Below are 19,143 nucleotides of genomic sequence, written 5' to 3'. Positions count from 1 at the left end.
AGGAGCCCTCTCCCTGTTTGGGATCAGGAACCCTCTCCCTGTTTGGGATCAGACACCTCTCCCTGTTTGGGATCAGGAGCCCTCTCCCTGTTTGGGGTCAGACACCTCTCCCTGTTTGGGATCAAGCACCTCTCCCTGTCTGGGATCAGACACCTCTCCCTGTTTGGGATCAGAAACCCTCTCCCTGTTTGGGCTCTGACACCTCTCCCTGTTTGGGATCAGACGCCCTCTCCCGTTTGGGATCAGACACCCCTTCCTGTTTGGGATCAAGCACCTCTCCCTGTTTGAGATCAGACCCCTCTCCCTGTTTGGGATCAGACACCTCTCCCTGTTTGGGCTCAGACCCCTCTCCCCGTTTGGGCTCAGGCCCCTCTCTCTGTCCCTGCACACGCTCGGAGCCCTTCAGGCTGGCCAGCAGCAGGGTGTGTGTGCTGGCCATGGCTCCCGGAGCCGGGCTGGGGCTGTGCAGTGAGCTGCTGTGTGCCAGGATGGTGCCAGGATGGTGCCAGGTTGGTGCCAGGATGGTACCAGGATGGGTACCAGGATGGGTGCCAGGATGGTGCCAGGATGGTGCCAGGTTGGTGCCAGGATGGTGCCAGGATGGTGCCAGGATGGTGCTGCTGGCAGAGCCCCCGCTGTCCGTGCAGCTCCCAGGGCTGCAGCTCCCGCCGTGCTCGGGGTCAGCGAGGGGCTCAGCCCAAGCTTCGTGCTCTGTATGGCTACAGGGGAGGAGGGAGTGCTTGGAAAAGCCGCTGCTCCCTGTTTGTGAGGGTCAGAGGCACTTGCCAAAGCCGTGCCGAGGCTCCAGCTCTCCTGGCACATGGCTGGTGAGGCTGGGACCTGGCCACCAGGACTGTGACTCCCAAAGGAAGGTGCCGTGGCAGTGTTCTGTGTGCACTGTAGGACTTGGCTTGTGGAATGTTTGCCAGCACCTATCAGCAGGGTTTTTCACTTGAATCACAAGATTAAGCTTAGTCTTAAATAACAGAGCTCTTGGAAGGAAGCAAACATCTGTGTTGTGTGTCTGCTTCAGGTTTGCATGTGCTTTGTGCTTGTGCTTGCTGGAGGAGCAGGGAATCCTGAGAGCTTGAGTTTTACATGGGGGGCACATACACAGCAGCATTATTTCTCTATAATAATAATTTCCTGCTTGTATGTGAATGCTCTTGCTGGTTTGACACATAAGACTTTTAATTTGACCCTGGATTCTTTAATCGCTGCATGTATTCAGAAGTGAGTGTCGTAGCCATCAGCAGTGAATATTTTTATTGTTGTGTGCTTTGTTCTTCCTTCCTCTCTGACCAGAAAACTTGGACCCCTCTCCCTGTTTGGGATCAGACACCTGTCCCTGTTTGGGATCAGACACCTCTCCCCGTTTGGGCTCAGACCCCTCTCTCTGTCCCTGCACACGCTCGGAGCCCTTCAGGCTGGCCAGCAGCAGGGTGTGTGTGCTGGCCATGGCTCCCGGAGCCGGGCTGGGGCTGTGCAGTGAGCTGCTGTGTGCCAGGATGGTGCCAGGTTGGTGCCAGGATGGTACCAGGATGGGTGCCAGGATGGGTGCCAGGATGGTGCCAGGATGGTGCCAGGATGGTGCCAGGTTGGTGCCAGGATGGTGCCAGGATGTGTGCCAGGATGGTGCCAGGTTGGTGCCAGGATGGTGCCAGGATGGTACCAGGATGGTACCAGGATGGTGCCAGGATGGTGCCAGGATGGTGCTGCTGGCAGAGCCCCCGCTGTCCGTGCAGCTCCCAGGGCTGCAGCTCCCGCAGTGCTCGGGGTCAGCGAGGGGCTCAGCCCAAGCTTCGTGCTCTGTATGGCTACAGGGGAGGAGGGAGTGCTTGGAAAAGCCGCTGCTCCCTGTTTGAGGGTCAGAGGCACTTGCCAAAGCCGTGCCGAGGCTCCAGCTCTCCTGGCACATGGCTGGTGAGGCTGGGACCTGGCCACCAGGACTGTGACTCCCAAAGGAAGGTGCCGTGGCAGTGTTCTGTGTGCACTGTAGGACTTGGCTTGTGGAATGTTTGCCAGCACCTATCAGCAGGGTTTTTCACTTGAATCACAAGATTAAGCTTAGTCTTAAATAACAGAGCTCTTGGAAGGAAGCAAACATCTGTGTTGTGTGTCTGCTTCAGGTTTGCATGTGCTTTGTGCTTGTGCTTGCTGGAGGAGCAGGGAATCCTGAGAGCTTGAGTTTTACATGGGGGGCACATACACAGCAGCATTATTTCTCTATAATAATAATTTCCTGCTTGTATGTGAATGCTCTTGCTGGTTTGACACATAAGACTTTTAATTTGACCCTGGATTCTTTAATCGCTGCATGTATTCAGAAGTGAGTGTCGTAGCCATCAGCAGTGAATATTTTTATTGTTGTGTGCTTTGTTCTTCCTTCCTCTCTGACCAGAAAACTTGGTTCTCTTTTGGATTCGTGGATGCACTCTGGAGTTATCAGTGGTTAGACAACAAGTAAACACGTACTGTACATGGGCTGCTGGCCAGCTGGCCCTGGCAGCCGGCAGCTCGGGACTTGCTTTCAGCCCCAGAAGAATGCTTGTTTGCTTGGTCATTTCCTTTCCTTTCAAATACAAAAAATAAAACTTTTTTTCCTCCAATTAAATTGCTTTCCTGGCCTAAATATTGAAATTAGGGAGAGAGCTCCTCAGATATTGGGGCTTGGGCAGTCTGGGAGGAAACTTGTGAGTTTGCACAGAAGCCCTTGAGAAGCAGTCACCGGGCTGGGAAGTGACCAGGCTTGAAATTCATCCTTTTTCCCCTTTCTTTGTGGGGGGACAGTGACTTTCTCTCCCTGCTGAGGCCTGCATTGGCTGTGGCAGCTGTGCTTGTCCCCAGAGAAGTGTTGGGGCACACAGAGCCCTCGAGGGACAGTGCCCTGACCATGGGCTGTGTCCCTGAGGCTGAGATTTTCCTCTTCTTGGAAAATCCCCTTCCACTAGGATGTTTTCTGCGTGTTCTGAGCTCCAGGGTGGGGAAGGCAACTCAGAACATGACCTGAAGCACCCTGGGACATACCTGGCCACAGTACCCTGGTGTTTTGCATCACTGTGACTAGTTTTCATCCAATATTTGAGTGATCACATTTCTGCCATGTGGAGTTAAAAATGTCTGTGTTGTAAGCTGGAGAATAATTAGGCTGAATTATTACATGCCTGTAATTGATCTTTTTGCTGGTTATTGTACTAAAGACCTGCCAGGAAATTTGCTTCCTTTCCCGCATCCCTTTCCTTCTCCCCTCAAAATGGGCTCAGAAAGTCCAAACCAAAATCCCTCTGCTGGGAAAGCCTCAGCACGTGAATGGAGGCTCGTGGTTGTGGCTCCTTCTTTGACCTGAGGAGGATTTTTTCAAGGGCACCAACACAATGTGTGTATTATTCCCTCCAGCCCATGGTTCTTCAGCCTGGGATAAGGGATGGGCAGGTTGGGAAGGAGCTGCCCAGGGAGGTTTGGAGTGCCCATCCCTGGAGGTGCCCAAGGAATTCCTGGAGGTGGCACTCGGGGCTCTGGGCTGGGGACAAGGTGGGCACTGGGCACAGCCTGGACTCGGTGACCTTGGGGGTCTTCTCCAGTTTAAATGATTCTGTGGTTTGGATGGCATCCTTTCACCAGTGTTACATACACCAAGGAGTTTTCCTTGGGTGTTGGAGTAAATCTGCCTTTGCAGGGAGCTTCACAGTAATCATTTCTTACGCAGCAGTCTTGGATATCACCTCTCTTCTTGGCTCTATTTTGGGATGAAAAAGAAATCAGATCAGGGGGTGCCTTGGAATGGGATTGAATCAGCAGCACAGGTGATCTTGGGGTTAATTTACTTACTCCACAGAACCCTATTCCCAACTTAATTTTATCTCTTCCTCTGATCAGTTGCCTCTGTCCACGTCATGCTGTTTTGCAATAGCAGTTGCATTTCTGGCAACTCCTGGGCTGGTTTTGCCTCCTTGGGGTGACAGAGCTGCCTCCACAGAGCTGCAGCTGCCCCTGCTCGTGGTGCAGTGCTGAGGGGGAACGTATGGATGTGTCTTCTGAGCTTCTTGAGAGGCTGGAGGAACTCTGAGGAGAGAGCCAGCATTCTGTATCTTGGGGAATTAAAACAGCAAAGGCTTTCGGGAGAAGGAAGGCTGATGATAGGAGCCACCTTCTTTTCCAGCTGCCTCCAATAAATGTCAAATAAAATGCTTATTTTACCCACCAAGGCTGTGAGGGAGTTTGCCTTTAAAAAGTGTGTAAAAACTTTCTTTTCATATTGTAATTCAGGACTGAACTTACAGTCTGGTTTTGAAATCAATAATACTTAGTGGAAACTGGTTTTGAGTATTTTGAATAGTTTTCTTCATTATTAATTTCCATTTGAGCACTCTGAAGCCTATCAAGTCCATTTCCCGTCTCCATGATCACATTGAGATTACTTGGTGGTTTCTCTGATCTTCTCAAGGCCTTGCTTTCTGTAAATGACAGTCCCTGTGGTATTTATAAAACTGTTTCTTTACTTGGTGGTGTTATTAAAAAATGCTGAGCAGAAAAAGTGAATCTGGGAGGCATGAATTTGGTTATTTCTGACTTTGCAGCACTCTGGGGTGGCTCTCGCTGGGGGAAGGAGGAGGCTGGTTCTGAGCAGGAGAGCAGTAACCGTGGGTTTATTCCCAGCCTTGGGAGCACATTCCTGCCTGCAGCTGAGGCTGTAACGAGTCCTGGGCCAGGCTGCCAGTCCCTGCAGGGCTTCAGGCATCTCAACACCTTCCCTTCCCACAATACACTGAATTTCTGGGAAATGCCTGCACCTGTAGGGCTGTGCTCCTCTCGGGGCTGGTCCTGCACCTCCTGCACCCTGGCAGCAGTGGGCTGCATGTGGAGCTGGCATTTGTCACCTGCTGTTGGCACTGAGCCGTGGAGTTTGGTCCTTGCTTCATCAAAGTCCATAAAATATTTCAAGTTTTTCTTACAAAGCTTAAAAACAGTACCTGATCATGGTTGGAGGCTCAGGCTAATAGTCAGTTTTACTTGGTAACTTCCTTTCAAATACAAAAAGTAAAACTTTTTCCCTCCAATTAAATGGCTTTCCTGGCCTAAATGTTAAAATTAGGGAAAGAGCTTCTCAGATATTGGGCCTTGGGCAATTTGGAAGGAAGCTTTTGAGGTCTTTGAGAAAAGGTTGTGCAGATCACAGGATCCCAGAATCACTGAGGTGGGAAAAGCCCCCAACACCAGCAAGTCCCAGCTGTGCCCAGTGCCCACCTTGTCCCCAGCCCAGAGCCCCGAGTGCCACCTCCAGGAATTCCTTGGGCACCTCCAGGGATGGGCACTCCAAACCTCCCTGGGCAGCTCCTTCCCAACCTGCCCATCCCTTATCCCAGGCTGAAGAATCCAGGAGCTGGGAGCAGTAATGTTTTCTTGTTCTTTTCTTTGTGTGCAGTTTAAGCCCATTTTCTCTCCCTGGATGAAATCAGAAGTGCTGCTTTGTTTTTTAGCTCTTCTGCGGGCACATTTCTCAGCCCAGGACAGATTGTCTCAGACAAGACAGATTCTTTTAATTGTCAGCCCTTAAGTGAAGCTGAAGGAGAAGTGCCAGATGCTGCAGGATTTGTGATGAAAGTTGCAAGAATAATCAGTCCAGGGAAGACACCACTGTCTCCTTGGAAAGGCCAGCCTGCTCATCTCCAGCTGAGGTGAGGAGCTGCAGCCTTTTGCCTGAATCCCTGAGGAAATACGGATTGGTGCAGGCAAAAATGGGGTTAACTCGTGACCTTTCCAAGCTTTTTGAAGCACCACAGCTTCTGAAATACTGAGAAGCAGCAGCAGTAATGGAAGTTGTGTCTGCTCTTGTTGTGTTGTCATTTACTGGATTTCTCTCATGGTGCTTGCTGGGTTTTTCTTCCAGGAGCAGCTGTAGGTTCCACATACAGAATGGGGTTAGAGGAAGATCTGTATTACAGGTAGCAAAAGCTGCAGATAATGATGGCGTGTTCAGCATCATGAATAAGAAAATACAAAACTTAAAGCATTCCTTCCTGTCACTTTGATGATAATTTATATTCAGGAGTTGGTTAATCTCATCTAAATTCAGACGTGCTGAGGACTCAAATTTAAGAGCATAATTATCCATAGTTCAGTTTTCTCCATGAGGCAGTGGGGAGGAGAAACAGGCTTGGATTGTTCTTGGCTCTTCAGTGTTTCTCTGTATTGCCAGGTAAGTGTTCATTATAGCCATACTTCTAAAATTCTCTTTTGGTCCCTGGAGTGAGATGAAATTAATTTGGGGGGAAAATTGACCCTAGATTTTTTTTTAATATTTTGTTCTTAGGATGTGTTAGTTCTTTTATTTTTCATTTTCTGTGGTGGTGGTGGTTTATTTGTTGATAATCTTAATTATACTTTACAGATTGGAAGTTGAGACACTGAAGTGTTATGACTGTATCCATCCTGCATGATCCAGATGTTGTCTTAACTTTTAACCTGGTTTGTCTCTCAGCCAGGTCCTTTATTACCTTGTGGAAGTGGGAGCTTCCCTGGGCAGGGTGGAAAGGAAAAGCCCTGTGTGTGGTGGGATGACTCCACAAAAACCAGGAGCTGTTCTCCTGGGAATCAGTGGGATGGCTCCATAAAGGAGAGGGCTCCTGTTCTCCTGGGAGTCAATGGGATGGCTCCACAAAAACCAGGAGCTCCTGTTCTCCGGGAGAGGCAGTGGGATGGCTCCATGAAGGAGAGGGCTCCTGTTCTGGGAATCAGTGGGATGGCTCCATAAAGGAGAGGGCTCCTGTTCTCCTGGGAGTCAATGGGATGGCTCCACAAAAACCAGGAGCTCCTGTTCTCCGGGAGAGGCAGTGGGATGGCTCCATGAAGCAGAGGGCTCCTGATCTCCTGGGAATCACTGGGATGGCTCCACAAAAACCAGGAGCTCCTGATCTCCTGGGAATCAGTGGCATGGCTCCATGAAGGAGAGGGCTCCTGATCTCCTGGGAATCAGTGGCATGGCTCCATGAAGGAGAGGGCTTCTGTTCTCCTGGGAATCACTGGGATGGCTCCACAAAAACCAGGGGCTCTTGTTCTCTGGGAGAGGCAGTGGGATGGCTCCATAAAGGAGAGGGCTCCTGTTCTCCTGGGAATCACTGGGGGGATGGCTCCATAAGAGCAGGGGGCTCCTGTTCTCCTGGGAATCATTGGGATGGCTCCACAAAAACCAGGAGCTCCTGATCTCCTGGGAATCAGTGGGATGGCTCCACAAAAGCCAGGAGCTCCTGTTCTCCTGGGAATCAGTGGGATGGCCCCGTAGCACCCAGAGCTCCCTCTCCCCAGGAAGGGCCAGCACAGCAGATCCCTGTGACACCCCGCGGGTGCTGCTGGCAGCCCTGCCCCTGTGCCAGGTGAATCCCTGTGCCAACAGGCTTTATCTGCAGGTCCAATAGAGCCCTCCCCTCACAAAGAGTTAAGTGTGCAGTCAGAGCTGGGTTTGTTCCTGTTGCAGGCGTGTTTGCCAGCGTGACCTTTGTTTAATGTTTCTCACACGGTGCGTGCAAGTGACATAAGAGCAGTTAGACATGGTCGGAGGGGTTTTAACCTGGAAATACAGCGCGGCTTTGGTCACACATGTATTCATTGCACCTTGAAAATACTCCTGGGGTAGCTGCACCTTCTGGGGGCTGTTGAGAGCCTGGTGGGAGCGCTGTGCTGGGGAGCCAGGCTGGTCCAGCCTCTGCTCTCGGAGCCCTGGCTGTGCTGACGTGTCCGGAGTCTCACGTGCTGCTTCGCCCCAAACCACTGCTAAAAACAAGGAAAGATTAACCACTTTGCTCTTCCTAAAGGTGGTTTGTTTTGGGGTAAAAACAAGGAAAGATTAACCACTTTGCTCTTTCCCAAAGGTGGTTTGTTTTGGGGTAAAAACAAGGAAAGATTAACCACTTTGCTCTTTCCTAAAGGTGGTTTGTTTTGGGGTAAAAACAAGGAAAGATTAACCACTTTGCTCTTCCTAAAGGTGGTTTGTTTTGGGGTAAAAACAAGGAAAGATTAACCACTTTGCTCTTTCCTAAAGGTGGTTTGTTTTGGGGTAAAAACAAGGAAAGATTAACCACTTTGCTCTTTCCCAAAGGTGGTTTGTTTCGGGGTTAATTTCTCCAAAGCCCCAGGAATCTGAGAGAAGCATTCCAAGGGTAGAAAAGCTGTTTTTCTGCGGAACCTCATCCCAGCGTTGGGGTTGGCTGAGCCATTGGATCAGTGTCTCCCGAAGATGCAGCAGCAGTTGAAGTTGTTGTACACTTAAAGCAATACAGAAATGCTTGTTGAAACCAGGATGTTGTGTTTTAGATAAAAGCACCTCCATGTGCTTTTCCTTTGAAAACATAAGGCTTTGTGAATGTCAGCATCCCCTGTTATTTGGAGTTAAAAGCTTGTTTGGTGTGTGTGATTGCACCTGTATGGGGTCTGCACCCTGCGAGTTTCAGTGCTGCTTTGGTTTGTTTCTCTGGTACTTGCTGCTGAAAAAGCTGATTATAAAGCTGAGACTGAGGTAAATGAGGTTGTACCCCAGTGAGGTCTTCTCAGTAATGTCTGATTGAAATGGATCTTTTTTTTCTCCTTTGCTTTATGTTAATATTTTTTAAAGGTGGGATTGTTGGATTGACTGATCATCTGATGGGTTGAAGGAATTGGCTGATGAACTTTTCATTTTTTCCTACCCTATCCTGCGTCTAGCTTTGTCAGATTTTTGTCTCTGATACGCTCTTTTCAGGTGCCCATGGCTTTGAAACCTTTCCTGGCTGCTGCTCAAAAAGCATTTTTTGGGATTTTTATATGGTTTGATTTCATCAATAATATGAGAAGCTGGTTGCCATACGTGTTCTCTCGCCTCCTGTGTAATTATGCTTATGTAAGGATATAAGGACTTAGGGACTAATACATAGTCTTAAAACTGAATTAAGCACCTGCTTTCTTCAGGTGCTGAGTAGAGTGAGCTCTGCTCCCAAACCCAGCATGCAGTGAATTCTGCCTTTCCCACATTTCAGTGGTAAACACCCAGTAATTTTTCCATAAGGAATACTATGGCTCTCTTACTGGAACAGTCTTCAGGTGTCTTCAAAACCTGTTGCAGCTGTGAATGCAATATATACTCCATTGAGTAAATCTTGAGTAATGGCCGTAGTTAAAATGCTTGATCTAAGCTGTTGTGACATGTTCTAATTCAGGAAAAGAAAAAAGAGTTTCCCAGCAGGAAAGTTCTTGATACTTTTCAGAAGGAATGTTGGGATTGCTGCTGTTGGACACGTGCAGTAAATTCAGCCCCGAGGATGCAGGGGGTGCTCTCGGAGGGGAGGGATGGTGGGGAGGATCTGGGGTCTGTCTGTCTGTCTGTCCCTGCGGTGGTGGCTGTGTGAGGGAGGTAAACAGCCCATTAATGAAGTTTACAGATGGAGTTTAATTGGGAGGGGTTCCCAGTGCTGCTCAGGAAGAGAAAATACACAAAGAGGCAGAGACGAACAATGTGGCCAGGAAACAGCGCAAGGTTCAGCAAGGAAGGAATAGAGCTTCCTTCAGCCGGCAGGGAGGGGAGAGGACAGAGGAAAGTGGATAAAAAATACCAGAAGCCCTGGAGAGGGAGAGAAGGCAAGAGCTAAAAGTATCTTGGGGGGAAAAAGCCCACCACAAAGGAGCCCAAAGCCCCAAGGTAAAGGCCGGGTGTGGGCAGCAGCAGGGATGTGGTGAAACATCTCTATAGTCTTGAGTGTGTGACACGGTTGCCAAGTGGAAATAAAAGCAGGTAATAACCTACTGTGTGTGCATGTTATAGCAGAAATTGTATCTGTAATTGCTTAACAGTGTTGACAAAAGTAATTACAGCACTCTTCTGGATAATTCAATAAAGTTGACTTAAAAGTGCCTTGGAAATTACATACAATGTACACGTCATACAGGTCTGGGGTGCTACTCCTTGCTTGGCCTTCTGAGAATATTACACAAGTTTCTGTGGCTGATTTCGTGTCAATAAACAAACTTAGGACGTGCTTTTCTTCCTGTTCATGCGGGGAAGAGTGGTTTCGTATTTGTTCTTTGCATCCACTGTGTCAGGGGCCAGTTAAAGTGAAGAGAAATTGTGTTCTGAAGGGTGGTAAAAGTGATTGTAAGAGTTTGGGAAATGCTTTTTGAACAGGTTCACTCAGTTTTAAGCTCTGTCGTGTAGACACACAGATCTGAAAGGTAAAATGCACCAAGAACTAAATGTGAAACAGGAAAGAAAAGCTTTTTGTAGGGTTTGGGGGGAGACCTCGGCCTGTCCCTCAGGGCCCTCAGCCGTCACCGTGCTCGTCCGTCAGCAGCTCTCTGATTTTTAAGTCACCAGGAATTTTGAATTTGCTCCTTGTCCTTCCTGCAAGAATTCCTGTTCCCTCTGTAAGATGGCAAAAAAGAATCTCTACCCTTTCAAGTGACGTTAGTGCTCATGACTAAATGGGGAGCACAATCCACATGAGCTGGCCCGGGCCCGGGCCCGTGGCGCTGGCAGCGGCTTGCCGTCGTCATCCTTGTGACTAAGATCTCAAAATCATCACAAGTATTTTTGTCTTCCGGCAAAGTACCCAGGATATGATGTTTTCATTGGGTTTTGTTTGTTTTTCATGCTCTTGGAAGCCGTCACAAAAGCTGATTCCGTCCTGGCGGGTTTATTGTAGCAAAGCCCAGTCTCCCTTGCCGCTGCACCAGGAATTTTGAATTTGCTCCTTGTCCTTCCTGCAAGAATTCCTGTTCCCTCTGTAAGACGGTAAAAAAGAATCTCTACCCTTTCAAGTGACGTTAGTGCTCATGACTAAATGGGGAGCACAATCCACATGAGCTGGCGCAGCACCTCGGCCCGGGCCCGTGGCGCTGGCAGCGGCTTGCCGTCGTCATCCTTGTGACTAAGATCTCAAAATCATCACAAGTATTTTTGTCTTCCGGCAAAGTACCCAGGATATGATGTTTTCATTGGGTTTTGTTTGTTTTTCATGCTCTTGGAAGCCGTCACAAAAGCTGATTCCGTCCTGGCGGGTTTATTGTAGCAAAGCCCAGTCTCCCTTGCCGCTGCTCTTCTCATTAGAGCCAGCTCAAGCTCCTCCTCGGCTGTTTCTTTAGCTGATGGTGAAAATAAGTGGATGTAACAATGAATTTCCCTCTCAGGGGATCAAAACGTACTGAATACATACCTGAAATTAGCGTGGAAACACACTGAGTTTAGTAAACAGTTTGAAAACAGCGGGAATAAGCGTTCAGTACAAATTGCTGTTGGTAAATGCAGATTGTCTGTGTGACGAGTTCATTTCATGTCACATCCATGTGGAAACAAACCACTACAGGTTATGGGCATCACTTCTGCCAAGCAGAAGGGTGTCCTCAGTACTGGAGCAGTAACTTCTGGGGGTTAAATATTTTCATTTTCAGTTGTAGGTTGAGCACTGGCTGAAGCAAATGACCAGGGTGCCCATTGCCCAGCCAAAATTTCAGCAGTGTACTTCTGTTAAAAATACAGTTCTCATTTGCCAGTTAATTTCTTTTGGGGGGAAATGTTTGCTTGCCTTCCTGCAGTTATTGGGAATATAACAGACACGTTTTAAACCACAAGGTGGATTTTGATTTTTCAGTGGTTTCTGCTAAAAGCAAGCGTCATTTAAGGAGAGTGTTTTTCCTGCTTACATGCCTTGTTTAAACTCTGTTTTGGCTGCTTTCTTTTTGGTCCACTGGTGTTTTTTGAGCTTCTGGACTCCTGTTCAAAGTTTAAAGAACAATAACCAGTCAAATGTAAAATAATGTCAATTGAACCAACCGATGACTCAACAGTCAACCAAGTCATCCTGGCCCTGCACCAAATGGACCAAGGCCAAAACCTAAAGTTGGCACGGGTCCCCATCCCTCTTCTCCATAGATTTGCACTGAAGCAGAGCCCAGAGTGCAACACGTTGGTTAATATTCCATAATGAAGTGCTGCACGTGCGAGTGTGTGCCTGCCATGGGGAGAGCCCGTGCCGGGGGAGGACCTGGAGTCTGCAGGGCTCCCTCCAGAGGGACAGGAGCAGGGAAACGGGGAACGGGGGCTTGTGCTCCCAGGAATTCAGCAGCCTCACTGGCTTCAGGATCACTTCCCTTCTGAACTGAGCTTCCTCGAAGGGCTGGAGAAGGAATGAAGGAAAAGCATTCCTTTCTGCTTCTCTTGCCCTCTCTTCATCTTTCCCTTCTCTTCTTCTTCCTGCTCAGAGTTAAGGTGCTATTTCTGCTCTGTATTTGTGTTTGAGTTGCATTACTTTTAGTTTCTTTCTTTATATTTCTCCCTATATTTGTTGTTGTAAAGCAGGAATTGGCTCTGCAGTGCAGCTAAAAGCATGAGCTGGTGAATCAGTCTGTGTGTACACATTGATACAACTCCAGGTCCAGACCACTGCTGAATGTTCCACTGGCAGCAGGAGAGTCTTGATTTTATTGTGTTTTTTCAGAATAGAAGAAATGAACTTCCTAATTACAGCTCTAAATTTATTTATGTCTTGATGGTTATTTGACTGTGGAAGGACTATACTGCAGCTCTGAGGCTTTTCAGCCTGCAAAAGAGAAGGCTCCAATGGACCTTGAAACCCCTTCCAGTGCCTAAAGGGGCTCCAAGAGAGCTGGAGAGGGACTTTGGACAAGGGGGAATGGCTTCCCACTGCCAGGGAGCAGGGCTAGGTGGGATATTGAGGGTGGGGAGACCCTGGCAGAGGTACCCAGAGCAGCACTGGCTGCCCCTGGATCCCTGGCAGTGCCCAAGGCCAGGCTGGACAGGGCTTGGAGCAGCCTGGGACAGTGGGAGGTGTCCCTGCCATGGCAGGGGATCTTTAAGATCCTTTCCAATCCAGACCATTCTGGGATTCTATGATTCTACTGCAGTTTTCTTTAATCTTTTCCTGCCTTTCTTTCTGTATCATTAATATTTTTCCATGTACGTTAGAATCAGCTTTCCAGATGTCTCTCTCCTTTCCTAGCAGCATCATTTTGGCAGCCTGCACACAGTCCTGTGATTGACACGAGCACTGGACACGGCTCATGCTGAGGTCATTAATGGAACAAGTCCTGTTTAATATTTTAAGTTCAGTTCCTCTGGTACAACATTAATGTGTGCTGGAATAAGGGGTCAGATCCGATCTATGCTGACTGTGGAGGAAGAGCCAGAATGCTGTGGCTGCTCTGAGCTCATGAATCTCTTGTGATCACTGCAGAATGTCTCAGTGCAGTTCTGCTGCTGTTGAATTCCAAGTGCTGGCCCATGGAACTGGTGTTTTAAAGGGTCAGTGTTAACACAATACATTTTTGGGCAGTTAACTTTGGCTTTTGGTTAGTTTGCAAGGTTCAGAAAACTAAAAACCTGCTTCCAAGAAAGGTAAAGCAGCTCTGAGGCTGCTGAGATCTAAAACAGAGCCCCAAAATCCACAGAAGTTGGAAAAGACTTCTAATGTTATTGAGTCCAGGCTGTGCCTGATCCCCACCCTGTCCCCAGAGCCCCGAGTGCCACCTCCAGCCCTTCCTGGGACACTCCAGGGATGGGGATCCAAACCTCCCTGGGCAGTTCCAGTGCCTGAGCACCCTTTCCATGGGGAAATTCCTGCTGTGCCCACCCTGAGCCTGCCCTGGCCCAGCCTGAGGCCGTTCCCTCTGCTCCTGTCCCTGTTCCCTGGAGCACAGCCCGACCCCCCGGCTGTCCCCTCCTGGCAGGAGCTGTGCAGAGCCACAAGGGCCCCCTGAGCCTCCTGTGCTCCAGGCTGACACATTTCTTGGGATGCACTGAAAATTCAAAAAAAAAAAAAATCTAATTCTACTCAGACTTTTGCACTCTGTTGTAGAGTGTGTTATTTTGCAGCTGTCCCGGTCCTGGCTCACCTCAGTGTGTGAGCACAGAGCGTGTCCCTGTGCCTGCAGGTTGGAGATGATCCACAGGCTGTAAAGACAGGTAGATCAAATGGCTGTTTTGTCATCCAGCAAAGCATAAACAATTGGTATGGCCCAGGATAATTTGATTTAATATTTTTATGTAAAGTTTGTATTTAAGTAAAGAGGTACTGGCTTCTGTCTGTGTCTCTTTTTTTGCTGCCTCTTTATTTAGGGAAGGAAGGGTGAACAATGAAATTTAAAAAGCAGCACAAAGCTTTGGAAAAGTATGCCTAAATTGATTCATATAGAAATGAATTCTACCCTTGAAGGTAAGACTTTTTGGCTGCTTTACTGGAGCACTGTAATAAATATAAAAGTTTAGAACATATAATTTAATTATCATATTCTGGCCATAAATGCTTTAGGTCTGTAGTACATTTGAAATCCCAAGAGCTCTGGCTGAGGTTGCAGCTGCAACATCAATTACCATTTATCCATTCCAAGAAAGCTTTGCCCTTGAAACCTTGACGTTCTGGAGAGGCTCCAGCGGGAGCGCGGCCGCTCCGGCGGCGCTCCCGGCGATGCCAAGATGGGAGCGGGCGCCATTTCACAGCAGGGCCAGGGCTGGCCTCGGGGCCGGTGCCTCTGGAGCCGCCAGCCCCTCCTGGGTGCCTCCAGAGAGCTGGGGGTCCCCTGGGCAGGGTGCTCCTCGGGGTTTGGGGCTGCCACGGCGCCTTTGCTCCGTGTTGTTGGCAATGTGCGCGTTCCCGCTCTGCTTCCGCGCTGTTGGCATCTGCCAGCAGGGTCTGACTGCTCAAACCCCAAATCCTGCCGCCAGCTTCAGCTGTGTGAAGGGATGGTAAAGGTGTGTTCTGCAGGTGGGGGATGATCCCGAGACTGTGCTGCTTGAGGGGTCGCTCGTATTTTAAATGTTCTGTTAGAGCCGTGGCGGTCCCCTAGACTGGCAGGGTCGGGAGGAGGGACAGCTCCTGCCCCTCTCGCTGCACACCGGGAGTTGCTCTGCTGGAGTTCCTGGCTCTGGCAGTGAAGGGAATTCGGCCTGGCCTTGGCAGTGACACATCCCTGGCGGTGCCATTATCTTGGCCGTGTCACAGACACGCTGCACGAAACGAGACCGTTAGTTCAGAATCTGATTTCCTGGCTTATCGGGGGTTTTTAATACAGTGTTTATCTGGGTGTGCGATAAAGGAAACCGTGTTAATCGTCCTGGTTCTCAGAGCAGCTGGAAACCAGAAATGCTGGGGGCTTTTATTCACAGGCTTTGGTTAAATACTCCAGAGGAGATTTTTCATTTGTTACGGCGTCGTTGAGGACATGCTTGTTGTCAAGACCTGCACTCCTACCAAAACCATCCAGGCCTCCATTTTAAACAGAAAATAGGAAAGAGAGCTGAAGAATGGGTGGGTGTGTAAGGAAGTTTTGTGGAGGGAGGGTTTGTGGCTTTATGAGCAGTCAGCACCCCAGGACACCTTGGCTTGGGGTCTGTCACCATGGCAGTTTGTGCCTCTGCTCTGTGGCACCCAGCCAGCCAGGGCTGGCCCTGTGTCTACAGAGTTCAGGCAGCCTGGGAGGAAAACCTGGGCTCTTACCAATTTTCAGTCTCTTCAGAATGAAGTGAAAACATTTCAAGAGACAGAAGAAGCCAACGGTTCAGGTTCTCAGCAAAATGCCTTTCTGGAATTATTTCCAATTGGCAAACACACTTCTATTTTAATAGTCATGACAAGTCTAGTGTCAACAGCCTTGGATTGAAATTTCTTCCTGCTTGAACTCAAAACTACTTCCCTGCCTAAGAGAATATTAAAATAATTAATAGTTTCACTAGTTAATGAAGAAATAAATAAACAATTCAAAAAATGTAATCAGGCAGTGTCCACAGCCTAGTGTTTACATTGTTCTCATTGCTGGAAGATAAGGAGGAGGCCCAGATGGCAATGACATTGAAAATGGTTTCTTTGCTCTTAGTTTGGTGATACCACTTACACCAGTAAGTAACGTGCTTTAAGGAATCCATTCCCAGTGGTTGGTTCAGCTGAGCTGCAGAGCCAGGATGTGTGGTGGGCCACGTTTTGGTGTCTGGGGACGTCCTGTTGGGACAGAGTGATCCAGGCTGAGCAGCCCTTTCAGGCACTGGTGGAGAGGGGTGCAGGCTGTAGGCTGGAAATGGTCAGTAATTTTGGTTCCTGGAAGGGTTCCCCTTGCCATTGTTTTTCATAGGGTCAGACAATCATGGAATGGTTTGGGTTGGGAGGGACCTTGAGGATCATCCAGTGCCACCCCTGCCATGGCAGGGACCCTTCCACTGTCCCAGGGACCCTTCCCCTGTCCCAGGGACCCTTCCACTGTCCCAAGGACACCTTGCCCTGTCCTAGGGACACCTTCCCCTGTCCCAGAGACCCTTTCAGTGTCCTAGGGACACCTTCCACTGTCCCAGGGACCCTTCCCCTGTCCCAGGGACACCTTCCCCTGTCCCAGGGACCCTTCCCCTGTCCCAGGGACACCTTCCCCTGTCCCAGGGACCCTTCCCCTGTCCCAGGTGCTCCCAGCCCCAGTGTCCAGCCCGGCCTTGGGCACTGCCAGGGATGCAGGGGCAGCCCCAGCTGCTCTGGGTGCCTGTGCCAGGGTTCCACCCTCAGAGGGAGAATTTCTTCCCAATGTCTAATCTAAACCTCCTCTTGAAAGTCCCAATACTTTTGTGATTTTCATTTAGTGATGCAAAGGAGCAGGAGGGCGGTGTGGTTTTTAATTACATTACAGTGCCGGTGGGCTCAGCACGTGGGGCTGTGCCCGTGCTGTGCCTCGGGGATTTCTGTTCTTCTCAGCAGAGAGAAGAGGGAGCAGGCAGTGCTCTCCTCGGCAGTGCCCACTGCCCGGGGAGGGGGCATTTCTCCAGCCTGAATCCCTCCTGCCCTGCATCTGCTCCGTGTCCCTGGCTGGTGGCAGGGCCAGAGCCGCTGCTCCCTGTCCGTGTGTCCCTGTCTGCGTGTCTGTGTGTCCCTGTCCGTGTGTCCCTGTCCGTGTGTCCCTGTCCCTGTGTCCCTGTGTGTCCATGTGTCTGTGTCCCTGTCCGTGTCTGTGTGTCCATGTCCCTGTGTCCCTGTCTGTGTGTCTGTGTGTCCCTGTCCGTGTGTCTGTGTCTGTCTGTCCCTGTCCGTGTGTCCCTGTCCGTGTGTCTGTGTGTCCCTGTCCGTGTGTCCCTGTCTGCGTGTCTGTGTGTCCCTGTCCGTGTGTCTGTGTGTCCCTGTCCCTGAGTCCCTGTGTGTCCATGTGTCTGTGTCCCTGTCCGTGTCTGTGTGTCCATGTCCCTGTGTCCCTGTCCGTGTGTCTGTGTGTCCCTGTCCGTGTGTCCCTGTCCCTGTGTCCCTGTGTGTCCATGTGTCTGTGTCCCTGTCCGTGTCTGTGTGTCCCTGTCCGTGTGTCCCTGTTCGTGTCTGTGTGTCCATGTCCCTGTGTCCCTGTCCGTGTGTCTGTGTCTGTCTGTCCGTGTCCGTGTGTCCCTGTCCCTATCCATGTGTCCGTGTGTCTGTGTCCATGTGTCCTGTTCCTGTGTCCCTGTCTGTGTGTCCGTGTCCATGTATCTGTGTGTCCGTGTGTCCCTGCCCATGGGTCCCTGTCTGTGTGTCCCTGTGTGTCCGTGTCCATGTATCTGTGTGTCCGTGTGTCCCTGTCCATGTGTCCGTGTCTGTGTGTCCTGTCCCTGTGTCCCTCTCTGTGTGTCCCTGTCCATGTGTCTGTGTCCGTGTCTGTGTGTCTGTGTGTCCTGTCCATGTGTCCCTGTCTGTGTCCCTGTGTCCTGTCCGTGTGTCCCTGTCCATGTCTGTGTGTCTGTGTCTGTGTCTGTCTGTCCGTGTCCGTGTGTCCCTGTCCGTCTGTCCCTGTCCCTATCCATGTCTCTGTGTGTCCCTGTCCATGTGTCCGTGTGTCTGTGTCCATGTGTCCTGTTCCTGTGTCCCTGTCTGTGTGTCCGTGTCCATGTATCTGTGTGTCCGTGTGTCCCTGCCCATGGGTCCCTGTCTGTGTGTCCCTGTGTGTCCGTGTCCATGTATCTGTGTGTCCGTGTGTCCCTGTCCATGTGTCCGTGTCTGTGTGTCCTGTCCCTGTGTCCCTCTCTGTGTGTCCCTGTCCATGTGTCTGTGTCCGTGTCTGTGTGTCTGTGTGTCCTGTCCATGTGTCCCTGTCTGTGTCCCTGTGTCCTGTCCGTGTGTCCCTGTCCATGTCTGTGTGTCTGTGTCTGTGTGTCCTGTCCCTGTGTCCCTGTCCGTGTGTCCCTGTCTGTGTCCGTGTGTCCTGTCCGTGTGTCCCTGTCCATGTCTGTGTGTCTGTGTCCGTGTCCGTGTGTCCTGCCCAGCAGGACCCCCCTCCCCAGAGCCGTGGCCACACCCGGCCGTGCTGCAGTGACCCTTGAGCCGGGGTTGAAGTCTCTGGTGAATGATTAACCCTGCAATGGCTTTAGTTAAACACTCGATTTCTGCAGAGCTCGTTACCGGGGCGGCATCTTCGTTAAGCCCTTCCATTTTCCCGCTTCATTAAAATCTCCCATTTCACCCCCTTCATTACAGTTTCCCATTTTGCCCCCATGTGTTCCCTTGACTGGAGATGATAAACACATCTCTACAAATGAATAAAATCAGATTGTATATGAATAATTTCTGAAAAATACATGGGAATGTACTAAGTTTAGTACCCCATACCTTGCCTCCCAAAATGAAATTTAATCAAAGTTTTTACAGATTTGGAACCCTGAAAATTGGGAGGTTTTTTCCTCTGCTGTCTATGCTGCTTGATTTTTTCTTTTTGTCTAGATGAGACTCATAGTTTATTAGGGTTTTGTTGAGTTGAAAGCAATTTCTGTAAATACTGAAAGGTATTCCATCATTATATTATCTCAGAGTGCAATTTCCCTGCCTTACCTCTTCCTTAGGAAGTGGTCATTTGCCTTTTACTGTGTATAGCTGTGCAGGTGAGAGATTCACGTGGAATGTCAGCCCGGTGGCTCCTGCAGGAGCCGTGCTGCCCTGCACTCCCTCCTGGTGTGTTCCACAAGCGGGGCTGGCTGGCAGCTCTCCACACGGTTAGTAAATATTGCCCTTATCTGATACAGCCAGGCTGGGAAGATATGCCTGCAGCCCGGATTAGATTGCTGGCTACTGCTGTATTAATCAATGTAATCATTTATTTTTAGTTTCAGAAGTCATATCATCTGTTTTCTTTCTCATATTACATTTTCTGTGGTGCTGGTACAGAAAATGAGCCCTGTTTAAA

General features: G+C 49.7%; 1 protein-coding gene and 1 long non-coding RNA gene across 2 annotated transcripts in view; one reads left to right on the top strand and one right to left on the bottom strand.

The window, feature by feature from the left end:
• NR3C1 (nuclear receptor subfamily 3 group C member 1) overlaps window positions 1-19,143 on the top strand; it is a 64,835-nt gene that overhangs the window by 17,036 nt on the left and 28,656 nt on the right. The window lies entirely within an intron of this gene.
• Window positions 14,360-18,911, bottom strand: LOC121365564. Its single transcript, XR_005957034.1, has 3 exons — window positions 18,792-18,911; window positions 15,865-15,968; window positions 14,360-14,980 (listed from the first exon to the last, which is right to left on the bottom strand). It is a non-coding gene; the product is annotated as an uncharacterized LOC121365564 (long non-coding RNA).

This window comes from Pyrgilauda ruficollis, unplaced genomic scaffold (assembly GCF_017590135.1).
Source record: "Pyrgilauda ruficollis isolate IOZ18807 unplaced genomic scaffold, ASM1759013v1 scaffold97, whole genome shotgun sequence".
NCBI lineage: Eukaryota > Metazoa > Chordata > Aves > Passeriformes > Passeridae > Pyrgilauda > Pyrgilauda ruficollis.
Note: the sequence above shows the minus strand (reverse complement) of the source record. Positions and strands in the feature narration are given on the sequence as shown.